Source organism: Dermacentor albipictus, chromosome 8, assembly GCF_038994185.2.
Source record: "Dermacentor albipictus isolate Rhodes 1998 colony chromosome 8, USDA_Dalb.pri_finalv2, whole genome shotgun sequence".
In the NCBI taxonomy this organism is placed as follows: Eukaryota; Metazoa; Arthropoda; class Arachnida; order Ixodida; family Ixodidae; genus Dermacentor; species Dermacentor albipictus.
This window is the reverse complement of record NC_091828.1, coordinates 82,905,576-82,920,946: the sequence shown is the minus strand read 5'-3', so window position 1 is coordinate 82,920,946 and position 15,371 is coordinate 82,905,576. Positions and strand designations below refer to the sequence as shown.

The following is a 15,371-nucleotide window of genomic DNA, read 5'->3' as shown; positions in this document are numbered from 1 at the left end:
CGTGAACCCCAGGTCCTTGCACTTCACTGGTATGGCGGTTGCCAAAGCGTTCTTTGTCAAAGACACTGACTGCGATTGGCTTATCGCAGAGCATTTTTTTGCCGTCGCGGTTCCTTTCTCTAGGCATATCACCGCGAACACTTGAACGTCTTTGCTCGTACTTGAAAAAATAGAATCGTCTGCCTTCCAGGAGAACGACACATTGGTGCGGTCCACGTCCTTATTGCTTTTCACGATGTAATTCTCGCCAGCTTCTGGACACTTAACAGATTCCAGTGGAGCGCTTACGGTAAAGGTGCCCTTCAGGTGGACAGGTGCCTGTAGTTCAGTCGTTGCGCTTGTGGGTTGGACGACGACTGCGACTAGATCGGCGATTTTCCCTGAACTTGGCGCTTCCACATGGCACGTGAGCGTGTCTTTTGCTGAGGTCGCAGTAACTGTGGCTTTCATTTTCGAATCCTGCTCATATCCTTGCGTAGCCGTGAACCCCAGGTCCTTGCACTTCACTGGTATGGCGGTTGCCAAAGCGTTCTTTGTCAAAGACACTGACTGCGATTGGCTTATCGCAGAGCATTTTTTTGCCGTCGCGGTTCCTTTCTCTAGGCATATCACCGCGAACACTTGAACGTCTTTGCTCGTACTTGAAAAAATAGAATCGTCTGCCTTCCAGGAGAACGACACATTGGTGCGGTCCACGTCCTTATTGCTTTTCACGATGTAATTCTCGCCAGCTTCTGGACACTTAACAGATTCCAGTGGAGCGCTTACGGTAAAGGTGCCCTTCAGGTGGACAGGTGCCTGTAGTTCAGTCGTTGCGCTTGTGGGTTGGACGACGACTGCGACTAGATCGGCGATTTTCCCTGAACTTGGCGCTTCCACATGGCACGTGAGCGTGTCTTTTGCTGAGGTCGCAGTAACTGTGGCTTTCATTTTCGAATCCTGCTCATATCCTTGCGTAGCCGTGAACCCCAGGTCCTTGCACTTCACTGGTATGGCGGTTGCCAAAGCGTTCTTTGTCAAAGACACTGACTGCGATTGGCTTATCGCAGAGCATTTTTTTGCCGTCGCGGTTCCTTTCTCTAGGCATATCACGGCGAACACTTGAACGTCTTTGCTCGTACTTGAAAAAATAGAATCGTCTGCCTTCCAGGAGAACGCGACATCAGTGCGGTCCACGTCCTTATTGCTTTTCACGATGTAATTATCGCCAGCCTCTGGACACTTAACAGATTCCAGTGGAGCGCTTACGGTAAAGGTGCCCTTCAGGTGGACAGGTGCCTGTAGTTCAGTCGTTGCACTTGTGGGTTGGACGACGACTGCGACTAGATCGGCGATTTTCCCTGGCGCGTCCACACGGCACCCGAGCGTGGCTCCCAATGCTGTCGCTGTAATGTTGGCTTTCATGTTCGAATCCTGCTCATATCCTTGCGCAGCCGTGAACCCCAGGTCCTTGCACTTCACTGGTATGGACCAAGATTTATGTAAAAAGCTTAGCACAAGCAGCTGCAGCAACGCGGCCATGGCGACGACGTCGATGGTGCTGATGATGATGATGGCCTCATATTGTGGCTCATACCCACACTGGGGAATCGGCCAAGATGTGCGTGCCGAAACATTTACTTAATCTTTTGAAGTGTTACATATTCGATTAAAACAAGAAAAAAACATACAAAAACAAACATATATCTAAAGAACATTCAAAAAGTTATTCGTTTAGTTATTTGTATGTAACCGCAAACGGCATCGAACTCGTCCCTGTGGCTTACACCATAGAGTTTCATACAATAATTACCAGAGGGAACTCTAACGCTGCAGTCATAGAGAAAGAAAGTTGAATTTCTTTCTTTACGCTACAGTCGTTATCCTACTCATAGAGTTTCCTACAAAAATTACTAGAGGGAACTCTGGCGCTAGTGTCTGCGGGAGCTGCAATCGGAGTGGTTGTTCCCAGCATGGGAATTATGGGAAGCACATGGATTTGCCTAAACTTCGTCTTTTCGGCTTCGAACGGCTTTGTGAACTTGTCATTTTCAACAGTATGTTGCGTAACGAATAATTAAATAAACATCATTAATATTGCCCTACGGCAGGATTCGAACACAGGGACTCTAGCACAGAAGCCTGGTATTAAAACCGTTGAGCCACAAACGCACGTATGGACTAGCGGATGAAACGCCCTTATGAATTTATCGCGGGCATGCCAGTGCCTTGAGACGCTTGGTGCGTTTCGATTTGGCCACCCGGGGAAGCGCAATCGTTGCAATTAATAGCGATTGTACGCGTTCCCCGCGGTGTACTGCACTTCGAAGGGAATAGATTGCGCTGAAATTTACGAAAATAAGATTCATATAGCGTAATATGCGAAGCCACAAGAACGTCTGAATCCACAAGCACGAAGATCCGCCAAATCCATGTACCTCCCATCATTCCCATGGTAGGACAACGACTGCAGCGCCAGAGTTCCCTCTGGTAATTTTTGTAGGAAACTCTATGGGAAACTCTATGGTCCTGCCCATAATGTTTCCTACAAAAATTCCTAGAGGGAACTCTGGCGCTGCAGTCATTGTCCTACCACGGGAATGATGGGAAATACATGGATTTGTCCGATCTTCGTGCTTGTGGATTCAGACGTTCTTGTGGCTTTGTATATTACGCTATATAAATCTTATTTTCGTGAATTTCAGCGCAATCTATTCTCTTCGAAGTGCAGAACACGCCGGGAACGCGTACAATTGCTATTAATTGCAACGATTGAGCTTCTACAGATGGCCAAATCGAAACGCACCAAGCGTCTAAGTGCACGCGCTAAATTTATAAGGGCGTTTCATTCTCTTGTCGATACATGCGTCCGTGGGTTAACGGTTTCAATATCAGGCGTCTGCGCCAGAGTTCCTGTGCTCGAATCTTGCCGTCGGACAATTTTAATGATGTTTATTTAGTTATTAATTACGCAGTACACTGCTGAAAATCGTTGTGACGCAGGGACGGAGGCGCAAACGTGAGCGGTCCGCATGATGCAGCCACCCGGTGGCGCAGTGCTCAAACAGACAGAAACAGCTAATATTGCATTAACCGAGCGTATTCTTCTTCGCTGCTGGTGTAAATTCTTGGCACTGGCGTAGTCGCGTTGCTGCCGAAAATTTACACCCGCAACAAAGTAAAATACAATTGGTTAATGCAATATTAGCTGTTTTTATCTGTCTGAGCACTGCGCCACCAGGTGGCTGCATCATGCAGACCATAGAGTTTCTCACTACATTACCTAGAGGGAAATCTGGCGCTGCTGCGCTGTGGTATGCATGGGAATGCCGGTATATTGTGGATTCGGATTGGCATCATTCTCGTAGAGACAGGACACCTTGAAGACGCGCTTGGCAAGCACCGTTCCGTCTGTCACAATGATTCATTTTCTACTAGAACAGCACGGGAAAAGCTGCTTTAGCTTTATTATTACGCAAAAACATGTTTTGTTTAACTATGAGAACTTGTTATTGTGTGTACGACTATATCTTACGTAAAAAGTATCAGCGGGCCGCTAAAGTTGGAGGACAGACGACAAGGTTCGCGCTCGCTTTGAAACAGTTGGTCGTCTGTTCTTGCTTTTCTTCGCTTGGTCATGCAATGTGGGTGAGTAAAGACGTAATATGTGTGAATGGAAATATTTTATGAAGATTTTACTTTGAGAACGCGTTATTTGCGTAGCCATATCCACGTTTTAGACGAAGCCTCTTACAACACCAGCCAACACGAGCCTCGCAGACACATATACCGTCATTCCCATGACGGCACGGTGCCCCCTTAAGAAACTCCCATAGACGGTGGCGCCAGATTACCCTCTAGGTGTTATAGTGAGAAACTCTATGATGCAGACCGCTCTAACATCCCTGAATAATTCTAGAGTAGAGAAAGGCTTTGATCCAGCGGACGACGCCAGCGATAGGCTGATCGTTGGCATGTGACCTTGCTCCGCCCCTTTGCCGCCATGAAAGTTCCTGCGCGCCGGGCGAAGTGCGCGCGTTTCGCCTGTGGTGCTATGCACATTGCTGCGATAATTTCGTTCCGGGAGGGCCGAAATGCATTGTTGCTGTGCGGTTGGGCGCCGAAACCGGATGAAAGATGGCAAGAAGTTATTTTGCATCCCGCGCGGCAACCAGAACCTAACCAGAAGAAAAGCATGCTTGCACAGAGTTGGACCGAAAGACTGAACCGTCGGTAACTGCACGACTATGCGTAACGCAGAGCGATACGAAGGCGCGAGAGAAAGTATACACGTGTGCGTGCAGACCTGCGACAGCATTTCATTCGCGCGCATGAGTGATGACGGGCGAAGTTTGTGGAGATTATTGATTTTAGTGCATTATGAGCCCGTTGACTTAGCAAGTGCAGTATGACCTTGCATGCAAGTAAATAGCCGGGCAGAAGCGCATTAACTCGCTGACAAATATGCGCATTGCATTACGTGCGATAAAAAAAATTCAGCAGTGAATTCTACTTTTACACTTTCCTGTGTTTGTGCGCGCGTTGTTAACTGCGCTTTACAATATGTACAAAAAGTCATTTCCAGCTCTACATATACTAATTGTATTTTGCGCATTGCATATGCGAATAAATATATTCGTAAGTGCCTGCATTACTCTGCTTTCAAAAACAAATGCTGTATAGCCATTGCTACTGGCCACCAAATAATAAAGTATAATACAATATATCAAAGTACATTACATACACCTGCGAGCTTGTTCCTTCCAAGTTTCCCTTACACACACGAGGACGTGTCAGTAATCGGCGATGCCATTTTACTGATGAAAAACGCACAACTGCAAATTAACATAAGAAAAAACTGGCTGTGGCTTAGCTAAGGTTAAGCCCAGGATGCGAAGCATACTAGCCTTTATTTTAACGCGACAGCGTTAAGGAGTTCGTGTCGCAGAAAAGCCGGCGTCGTCGGCGTCGGCTCAGGCGTGCGGCGCTTGCTCAGGCGCACATTTCGTTGTCGCGCCGAACGCTGCGTTGCTCGACGCTCACCGCGTCCGATGCGGGGCGCGTAGTCGCTGCGCCGTAGCAAAGCCACCTAGAAACAGTCTCTGTAGCACGCCGCAACCTTCGCTTCTCATTCCAACGAGCAGCTCTGTCTCCAGGAGGCATCTCACCTCGTGAGTGTCTAGCAGAGGCAAGCGCAGCTGCTTATATACCGCCGCGACGCCGCAAGTTGGAGCCCCGCTTCTCCTCTGTCGTGACGTCACGGTGTTACGTGGTGAGCCTTGAAGGCGACGCCGCGAGCGATGGCGCGAGTTGGAGCCCCGTTTCTCCTCTGTCGTGACGTCACGGTGTCACGTGGTATTGAAGGCGACACCGCCGCGCCTGAGGAGCTGGGTTGAGCTCTAGTAATATGCTTCGCATAAAACGCCAGAAGTGATACACGGATCGCCAGCAAAACACAGTGCAGTAATAAATAGCGAGGCAAATCCGCGTGCGTTTCGCATAAGGACCCTTTAATTCTTACGGGGATTTAGCGGTGCACAGATACGAGAAGGCATAAACGCAACAATGCGCGTCGTGATTCAAGTTTACACGTGGCGACGTCGCACGGTTCACGAGAACAGTGAACCGAATTCACACACGCGCACACACTACGCTCGATGTTGGTGTGCCGCGAGATTAGATCGCGCCGGCAGCCCGAGCTCCATCGAGGAAACTCGCTGACACAATCCATACCGTCGCTTCAGACTGTCACGACAGTTGCACTGACCTCCGAACCACAAAACACAACAGTCGATCGTCGTGTAACCGCTACACGACAGACACACTCAGCCGAAAGAATTCTGTTGACGCACTCGTTTCCACACGCACACAGGATGTTTAGTTGCCGTGAGGGTCGCACGTTTCATCGACGTTCTGTCGAAAGTTTTTCGACCCAAGCGACTGTCTGCCTTCTCTTTTACATGAATTATTATTATATTTATTTATTGATACTGTCAGCCCTTGACGGGCTATTACAGGAGTGGATGTAACATACATAAACAGAAGTGCATTAGTGCGATTGAACAATGCAGTAATGCAATGTGATGCAATAACACAATACATGCAATGCATGCAACAACACAATACATGCAATGCATGCAACAACAATGCAATGCAATAAAAAATGAAGTAGCACTGCTGACATGAAACACATTAACAATATGATTACAGAGCACATTTTGACTTATTATGTCACAAAAATTACTACAGAACATCAGGGTGTATCAGGGTACATAAGACAATGTATTGCTTCCAAGAATGCATTAACTGATTTTATTTGGACAATTGAGTCAGGTAAAGAGTTCCACTGCTGAATTGCCCTGGGAAAAAAACTATACCTGAAGCAGTCATTGTGCACTGTGGGAGGAGGTATATACATACTGTGTCTGTGCCGTGATGTTTCCTGTGTCTTGATTTGGAAGTACTTGTCGTCCCTTATTTTGACATGGTTATGAATTACTAAGAACAGGAATTTAAGCCTTTCATAATCCGTACGTTTTTGCAGAGGTGGAAGCTTTGCAAGTTTGCATAATTCAGTCGGAGAGTGAAACGGCGGTATTTATTAATTTATTAGCGGCGGTATTCATTATTCATTCAAAGTAACCGCTATGTGTACGCAGCACACTTAAGCAAAGGAATTCACAGAGAAAACGGGATTAGGCGCAAGCAATCACCAAGGCTCGCGCGGTGCTTGAGCGCAAACTAACGAAATGTAAACGTGCGGAATCGAGGCGATCAAGCCCTCACTCCGCTCTCTTTGGCGTTTTTCTTTCAGCGCTCATTTGAAATTAAAGGACTAGATTCAGCCGTTCGGGCCCCTCTTTTGTTTTTCATCACAGTCGGGCACCAGTAGCGTTTTATTTCCGCGCGTGTGCAGATATTTTTTCACCTCACTAATGCCGCGGTTCAGCTTGGGCGCCGTCTGCTACAGGAACTTCCTAGGTGGCGCGTGCAGCAGATGTCGCTCGGTCGATTTAGGCACCACTGGCCTGCTTGAAGCCCTTGGGTTCAGAGGGAGCAGTGGTAAAGCAAACATGTCCGCAATAGACATTAGTAAGAGGCGACTGGAGGATTGGTGGAAGAAAAGTAGTGAAACGACAAAAGACGGAGACGTACAAAAGCACAGTTCGCAATAGGGGATCAGAAAATTTGGGCGTGGAAGTTCATAGTGTTTTTTTTTCTTTTTTCATTGTTTAACCTAGGTAGAATATTAGGCAGTATAGTAGCAAGAGCTTGGTGGCGCAACCCACCGCCCCGTTCCAAAGGGGACGCTCATAACATCCATCCATCCATCCAGCTACATTATTATAGACCGCTCACGTTTACGCCAGTGGGGGGGGGGGAAACTCCCCGGTTTCGGTGGCAGAGGTAATTGGCGCCATCTCTGTATTGGGCGAACCCGAAAATCCGTTTCCCTTGCGTGGCCTCGTAGATCGTCGCGCGCACGCGCGCCGAGCCTTTCCTCGCCAACTCCTCTCCAATCGCCCTCCCTCTTTACTCCCTCACCTTCGACTGTCTGAGCTGGCCCGGCGCCAGCTCAGCCCGCTGCATGACGTTTTCGTGTTATAAAACAAGTTTTTCGAGGTAGCGCCATTCCTCCTTTCTTGCTGGTTTCCTCCTCCCCGAACTAAGGTCCAACGCCCCCCTACCTCCTCTCCCGGTTCCGTGCGTGCGACGGAAGACAGCGCGCTTCCTCCCCACTTTCTTGCCTCCCTTGAGCGCGCGAAGTTTAGCCGCGATCGTCGGCTCCCCTCGCGCGCGTCTGCTCGCACATACGGCATATGGCGCGCGGCGACGGTGTTATCGTCCTTGGACAGTATACGGAACATCAAGTTGACGCCGACGACAAAAATGTACAGGCGCCCAAATCTTTAACTGGTGTGCGGGAGCGGCGACTTTTCCGGGCGTCAGCGCCGTATGACGCGGCGAGGCTGGAAACAGCCTAGCAGACGATGGGCCCAGCTGAGCGCGCTTTGTCCGCATGCGCTTAGCCTCAGACTGTTTCCAGCCTCGCCCCGTCAAACGGCGCTGACGCACGGAAAAGTCGTCGCTCCCGCACACCAGTTAAAGATTTGGGCGCCTGTACCTGCAGTGTCCATATGATTGCGATATGCGAATAATAATAATCATTATCGTCGCAGTTTCTTACTGCGTTGGCATTCTCAGCGTACTTCACGCACTCTCTAGGGCTAACCATGTATGTTTGCATTAAAGGGTCTTTACGGCCACGGCCGCTGCATCAACAGAAGGTTGCGGCCTGCCGCGCGCAGTGAAAACGGCGTGATCCGCCGCAGTGCCACCTGTCGAGGACTGCCTTCTGTGACCCGCATAGAAAAATTTCGCCGACGATTACGATATACTTCCTAATGCGAAATTTGAGCGCAGCTCTATACGTGTTTTCATTTCGCGATATATTGGCTGGCGCGGACAATTTATCGCGTGCGGCACGTTCGAAACGGAGCGAGATGCGACGCTACTGGCATCGCTAAACGGGAGATCGCGAGAGGCAGAGCGTTGGTAACGCGCGCGGCCGCGATTCGCTGTAGCCGCCGCTGACAGAGACCCCCGCTCATGCAGCGCTCTGTTTGCGTACAGACGAAGCGCGCTACTCTGGCGCCATCTCGCAGCCATCGTCGCCGCACAGCTGGCGTTGCGCGGCACTACGCTTTTCTTCTCGCGCTTTCCCCATACCCTCCGCCTCGCGCTGTCATCGCCTATCACCGTCTTTCATCTCATTATGCCTTCCTCGTTAGCTTTCGTCCTTCGCTGCGCTCGGTTACGAAGGACAACGCCGACTCTCGCCGCAGGAACGGGCGCCTATACATCTCACGAGCTGTGTCGAGAACCGCAAGCGACCGCCACACGTTCGTTGCACTCATCCATGGTTGGAGGCCAGACGACGCAAGAGAGAGAGAGGGGGAGCTGGCGAACGGATGGGCGGCGCCCCGCTGGGCTGGCGTCTCGACCCGCAACCTGATCCTTGCCACCGGGTTTTAGGCGGACCGCCTGCAGAATGGGAATTGCCGGCGCCTCCATGAGAGTCGAAGGCGTCGGTGCGGCCAACGGAGAACTTGTAGATACACACAAGAGAACGGGACAGGGCGCCACTGAAACGCCCGAGTGGCGCTCTGTCCCGTTCTCTTCTCTTATATATGTCCCTTTATTTGGCGTCATTATATTTTATAATAGAGAACTCAAAAGCGTCATGGAACGACTTCAGAAGAATCAGGCCGCCCTGCGACAAGCAATCGACAAGATCATCGCAGCGGCCAGCGACCCGGTGAGCTTAGGAACACCTCGACCTCCTCCTTGATTAAGCAGATCAGTTGAAATCTGTTAACGAGAGCATCGAAAAGAAGATAGATCTTCAATAAGTAGATGCAGATTTAGAAGCGTGCGCTGTGTACACAGAGAAGATTGCTCCCTCAATACAAAGATCAAGAGAGCCCTCAGGAGTCGGACAGCAAACGAGAGCAGGTCGACAACTCCGTCAGTGACAGGCAACAGGCCAGAACAGGAAGCGTGCACGCCACATTGGTTCCGTCCCACCCGCGGCATTCCAGCCACTATCGACATCAAATTACCCAAGTTGGAAATCGTAAAATTCAGCGGGAACGTGCGCTCGTGGCAGTAATTTTGGAATCAATTCGAATCGACTATTCACAAGAACAACACCTGGTTTGCAATAGCCAAGTTCCACTACTTACCCAACCGGAAAAGCTGCCACTGCAATAGAAGTGTTGCCGATCAGCGATAGAAACTAGAATATCGCGGTGAAGACCCTCATCGAGATATTTGGGAAAGGACGTCATAATTGAGGAGCACGTTTCGCGCTTGCCTGACGTCCGCCCAGTGCACAATTTGCGGGACATCGAGAGGATGCATGAGGACCCTCTACGATGTTAATCTGCTCCGGAGTCCGAAGTCTAGAGGCGCTGGGAGTGTCGTCGAGCACCTACGGCGCGCTGCTTCTCAGAGTCCTTCGTAAAAGCATCCCAGGCGAGCTTTGTTTGGCGTACTTCCGTCGGAAGGCTGCCTCACATGAAACGCCTGGAAACAAGCCTCTCGGTTTCCTCGACTTCATGAGAGGGGAGGTTGAGAGCAGAGAGAGAGAGAGCCCAGAGTGCACTGGGCCAGGTGCACCAGGACGCCGCTATCAAACAGAAAGATCCGGTCAAAGGGGTCGTTCATCCTCTAAACCCATCAGCATCTGTTCCCATCGTAGCCGATGGTGAGGCGCAATGCGCATTTTGTGGTGCAGAGGGACACCAGCCAGGGCACGAAGTGTGTCCATAGAAGTGTACCCATAGAAAAGAAGGAGGTGATGTCAAGGGAGAGGCGCTGTTACAAGATTTTTTTACGACTCAAGCGACATATTAGATCGGTTGAGTAAAACTCGTGCATATCTGCATTTTGCTGAAACCGGAGTAATACCTGGCGGAGTAAACGGGAGTAAACCGGAGTAATACCTAATACACAGGGAGCCGCACAGAAATGTTCTGGCCGGACTGTCCGTATCCCTGCTGCTCGAAGCACTTTTGCCCGTGCATCCTTTGCAAAGGAAGCAGCCCGAAAGAAAACTGAGAAAGAAAAAAGGACACGGACGGAGACCATGACATTTGCCCCTGGAAACAGTCACGTCAGACGGCGGGCATCCGACGCAGAGGCGGTGGTAGACCACTGATGAACCACAGGCGATTACGCGACACACTTGTGCCACTGAACAACACCAATCTTCAAGAAATCAGACAGGATGCGGAAGAACACTTATTTATTCACACTGCGCTCTACAAAAAGCTGTTCAAGTTAAACGGACCGAGGGTAACAGCTAGAACTCGACTGCACACGTCGGTCTTCTTAGCACATACGTATATGGCGGGTCGGAGATCGCTCTCCGCACAGCTGAAACTTCGTGCAACGCTCGACACTTTCATCACGCGCACCAAAGTTAAGCACTAAAGATAAACAAGCATCCTAAAAGATTGTCACTTCAAGGTAAAAAAGGCAGGTAATCCTCGACCGACGCGACAAAGTTTCCTCCAGTTACCTATACTCTTTTCTTCGGACTACCGCATTTACTGGACTTGTTGCCTTAGATCACACGGAAACCCCTGAAAAGGAGCAAAATCGACCGTAGTTTCTTTGTTTTTGTTTGCTAGTCGGCATGTGCCCTATATTTTTACGATAACAATGTATCGTCCCCCTCACACAATACTCCAATTAGGAGCCCGCGAGGAACACGCAAATAAAAAAATAAAAAATAACAATTTTTTCTTTCTCCCTCTATCTCTATCTTCATGAAAAGTATAGCAGTCCTATGTGTATCTATAGTATAACCCCGAAGCCCCAAAGCGGCATTCGCAAGGAGCTCGGGGCACTTCGTTCCAAAACGTCGCCGCCAACAACCTATGCAGAGGTTATACACTTTGGACACTAGATGCAAGGGGAATGCTGAATGAGTAAATAAGTTTTGCGAAAATCCTCAAGGCGGAAGGTTTCACCCCAAAGGGAGTACGTACTACACTGGTGTCTCTTATCGAATAGTAACTCGATGTGCGATTATATTTTACTCCCATTTTCGAGAGGTCTCCTATCCTCTTCGATGAATGGTGTCTAAGATACACGCATTTAATTATAGTAGACTCCAACATGGGGTGCACAAAACCTCTACAAAAGCTCAGTTATATAGAAAGCCGCAAGGTAAAGAAAAGTTTCGTAAAAAAGAGTACCCGTGACTCCCGTTGAAGGAGTAAGTGACTGGCCCCTCATTTAACTCCTAATTTCCGAGAGTTCTTGTATGCTCCCCGATAGAGTACATGCGTTTACTATACATAATTCTGTGCAGTCCCGAAGAACATACTCCGTTTGGGGTGTAAAAATAGCCCCGGAAAATGGAATTAGAAAGGGACGGCCAGTGACCTCCGCGTGTAGAGGAACCCGTACTCATTTTGGGCAAATCGGTCTCATGCTATTGAGACTGAGAACGTTCGTGTCAATGCCTTGGCAGTAAAACGCGGCATACGTCTCCCCTTCCATATATATATATATATATATATATATATATATATATATATATATATATATATATATATATATATATATATATATATATATATATATATGGGAAGCTGTTTTTCTAGCTGTACGCTTTAGCTAACGAATGATAGTGGTAAAATCATGGCCGCAGATATTGCTTTGATTGATTCATGTTATAAGGTCACTTTTCTGTTTGCATATAAATGAAGCATAGCCCCTCCCCTCCCTATTTAACTATGTTTCTAGCCAAATTGTATAGTAATTGACATCGTTTAAAGCGGTTTAAATGATTTTTCCGCGCCAAGTGGTGCAAATTCGGCGATTTGGTAAATTTGCATGGTGACGGATGTACAGCGCGAAGAAGGACGTGTGACAGAAAAGAAATGGACGTAACCAGCAATGTGTTTTCCGCGTCCGCCACAACTGCTAAACACTTTGACAGCACTAATATCCTTGCATGCTTGTGTTCGCAAGCGAAAACGGCTAAGGGCCGAGATGGTAAATTTTTTTATGAACTCGTGCATTGTGACCGAGTAGAATGTTCTATTACAGCGAATATGTTAGCCTCTAGTTGGTCGGGATGTTTCGCGGCGTCGTAATCATGGAAAAAAAGAAACCTTCCGCGACTGAAGCGAAAAGCGCATACATTCTTTGGCATCACGCATACGACATACGGCACAGCGGTAACTTCACCAGAGAACAAGCAAAAAACAAACATCCAAACCGTATAATTGACGAGGCGCTACTGCTAACAATGCGAAGCACGTAGCGCTCGCCGCATACGTTTCCCGGTGAAGGTTACCGTTGCGCAGGCTGCCGCGGCGACGGCAGCTTGAGACGCGGGGAGTGACGTCACTAGCCTTTCGTATACAGAAGAACCGGCATAGCAAATGATTTCATTGTTGCAGCACTTCTATGGGTAGGCGACGCATAGTTTGGACTCCCGAGGAGCAGCATGAATACGAGGAGTGGCAGACGGGAAAAGAGACGGCAATACGACCAGCGGCGGAGTGCTGTCAAAATTGTCTTTAGTCCAATTACTATCATTACTCTAAATCACCATCAATACTATTACTCTAAAGCAATAAAGCACTGCATAGCCTCCCCAGAAGTTGTGATGGTGGTTTTCAAAAGCTTCGCTGTACATCCGCTTTGGCAGGACCGAGATGGCGAGTCAATTTTCTTTTTATTGGCTTTACAGATTAAAAATTTCGAATTTCCGTATACAAGACAATTCGTTTGATTTACTACACGCTGACGTAGCGCGACGCTGGAAACTGCTGACGGGACAGATTGACGCTGTACGTATACGCGAACCCGTTTCCCTTCACGTAACTACGAGCTTTTGAAAACACGTTCGCGAAACAACGCTATTCTACATACACTGCTCGTTCAGAGCGATAACACTGACCAGGCGTGCCCCCTCCCCCCTTTTCTTGTTTTCTTTGTGGGGAACACTCAGTTGAAGCACTCATCTTAGCTAATGTGGAGGTCGAATTTATCGGCGTGTACTTCCCGACTTTTCAAACATCGAGCCTTCTTTCGCGTGCACTGTGCGGACTCGCTGCTGCTCATACCACAAGCAACGAAATCAAAACCAACACACTCTGCGAAAGCGTACTTTTTTTCCCAGAGAGCACTTCCAATTTCAGCACAGAGTGAACTTTTTGTTCATCTATGTATTGCACTAGAACGCTGTACAAGCAGTGTTCATCATCAGCTAACGCGAAGCAATATAGGCACTTCTCGGCAGTGAAGAAGAAAGGAAGAGGCACTGCAAAATGGGGGCCCCGCAGTGCTCACTGCGGAACAAACTTCTCATGGAACGAGGCGCAAACGTCGATGCAAAGGCACTACAGAGGCGAAAGGGAAGGCACTCGAAAAAAAAAGTATTGGTGCTCACTGTACGTATACGCCACATGCAAGGGCGACAAATCGGTGTGACACTGACTTGAAATGTTACATCATCATCGTAATCGCCACCACCACCAACATCAGGCTAGTCTTTTTTCCACACCTAGGAGGAAAACCCTCTCCTATCGCTCTATCCTTTTTTTCTTAACTCCATACCGTGCCTGCAAACTTCCTCATCTATCCACATCGTCTAATTCTCTCTACACGCCCTCGACGACATGCACCCTTTCCTTCGGCAGCCATTTTGTTTCTGTCGTGCACCGCCAGTTATCGGTACCACGAACTACGAACACTTGCGGAACTACCCACTGCCTTTCTAGCCTGATCTCAAATGCAACATCAGCCACCCGCGTTTTGCTTTCTCCACCGTACTGCCATCTTCGTGTATCTTAATGTTATGCCTTATCACTTCTCTGTCCCATAGCTTGTTGATATGTGCCAGCCGTTTGTTCAGTTCTACCAACGGTCATATGCCGGTCGGCATATTGCGAATACAACTTCGGCTGTAATCCTACCCAAGCTCTGCGCTATTTACGAGAATAGTAGGCTCAAGCTTTATAGATTTCTGTCAGGACGGCCATGCACTGTCGTTACAGGCACTTGATGCTTTGTACATTTGGGACGCTATTCACTTGCCTACGGGGAGCGAAATTTAGAGCTTTTGTTACGTAGTACCATATATAAATATAACAATACCTGACCCTTAAGAAAATTGTTAAGTTAGTTTCTCCGCACTGCAGTCCTTGTCTCGAAATGTGGCGACCAACGAAACTTTTAACACGACGTTTATCGGTGCATCTCGTACAGTGTTCTTGCTCTTGCAAGAACACATGATGTACTACGTGGTCGGCAACAATGCACGAACGCGAGTGCCGCATTGCTAAAAAAAATAACTACCACCAGTATAACGATTTGTTGTCCGACATACACTTGCATTGCGAAAAAGCCAGCTCGGTAGTTTTACAAATGTTTTGTGCGGTGGGAATAAACAACCACCGCGCCTTATACTTTCTTTAAGAAGTGGAACGATTTCGCTACAAAAAACAAATTCACGCCTACAAATATATGCGAGCCATACGCTACACACTTGCCCTAAAGAGTCTTAGCCTAAAATATTTGTACGCCGCGCAAGGGCAAAAACTAACCCCGGTGTACAAAGGTGCTATAAAATACCCGAAACGAGCCTGACTACGACATCCTCACAAGCGCGGAAGGTTAGCCACAGCGCCAATCTTCATCTACCATAAGTGAACGCCATAGGGGGAGGCGCCTAAAGTATGCATAGCCTAATCTACACTAAAAAATAAACTATCGCCGAAGGCACATTAGCGGTATAATGAAGTCGTATGAGCATCACAAGCCACGCACATACTTAGACAGTGGACGGGTCGTATGCCTTTGTC

At 48.4% G+C, this 15,371-nt stretch overlaps 1 long non-coding RNA gene across 1 annotated transcript in view; it reads right to left on the bottom strand.

Moving 5' to 3' along the window:
* Positions 1-10,772: 10,772 nt before the first annotated feature.
* Positions 10,773-15,371, bottom strand: part of LOC135898634 (uncharacterized) — a 206,154-nt gene continuing 201,555 nt past the window's right edge. The window contains exon 2 of the long non-coding RNA XR_010563378.1: positions 10,773-11,084. This is a non-coding gene — a long non-coding RNA (uncharacterized lncRNA). The remainder of the gene's footprint in view (positions 11,085-15,371) is intronic.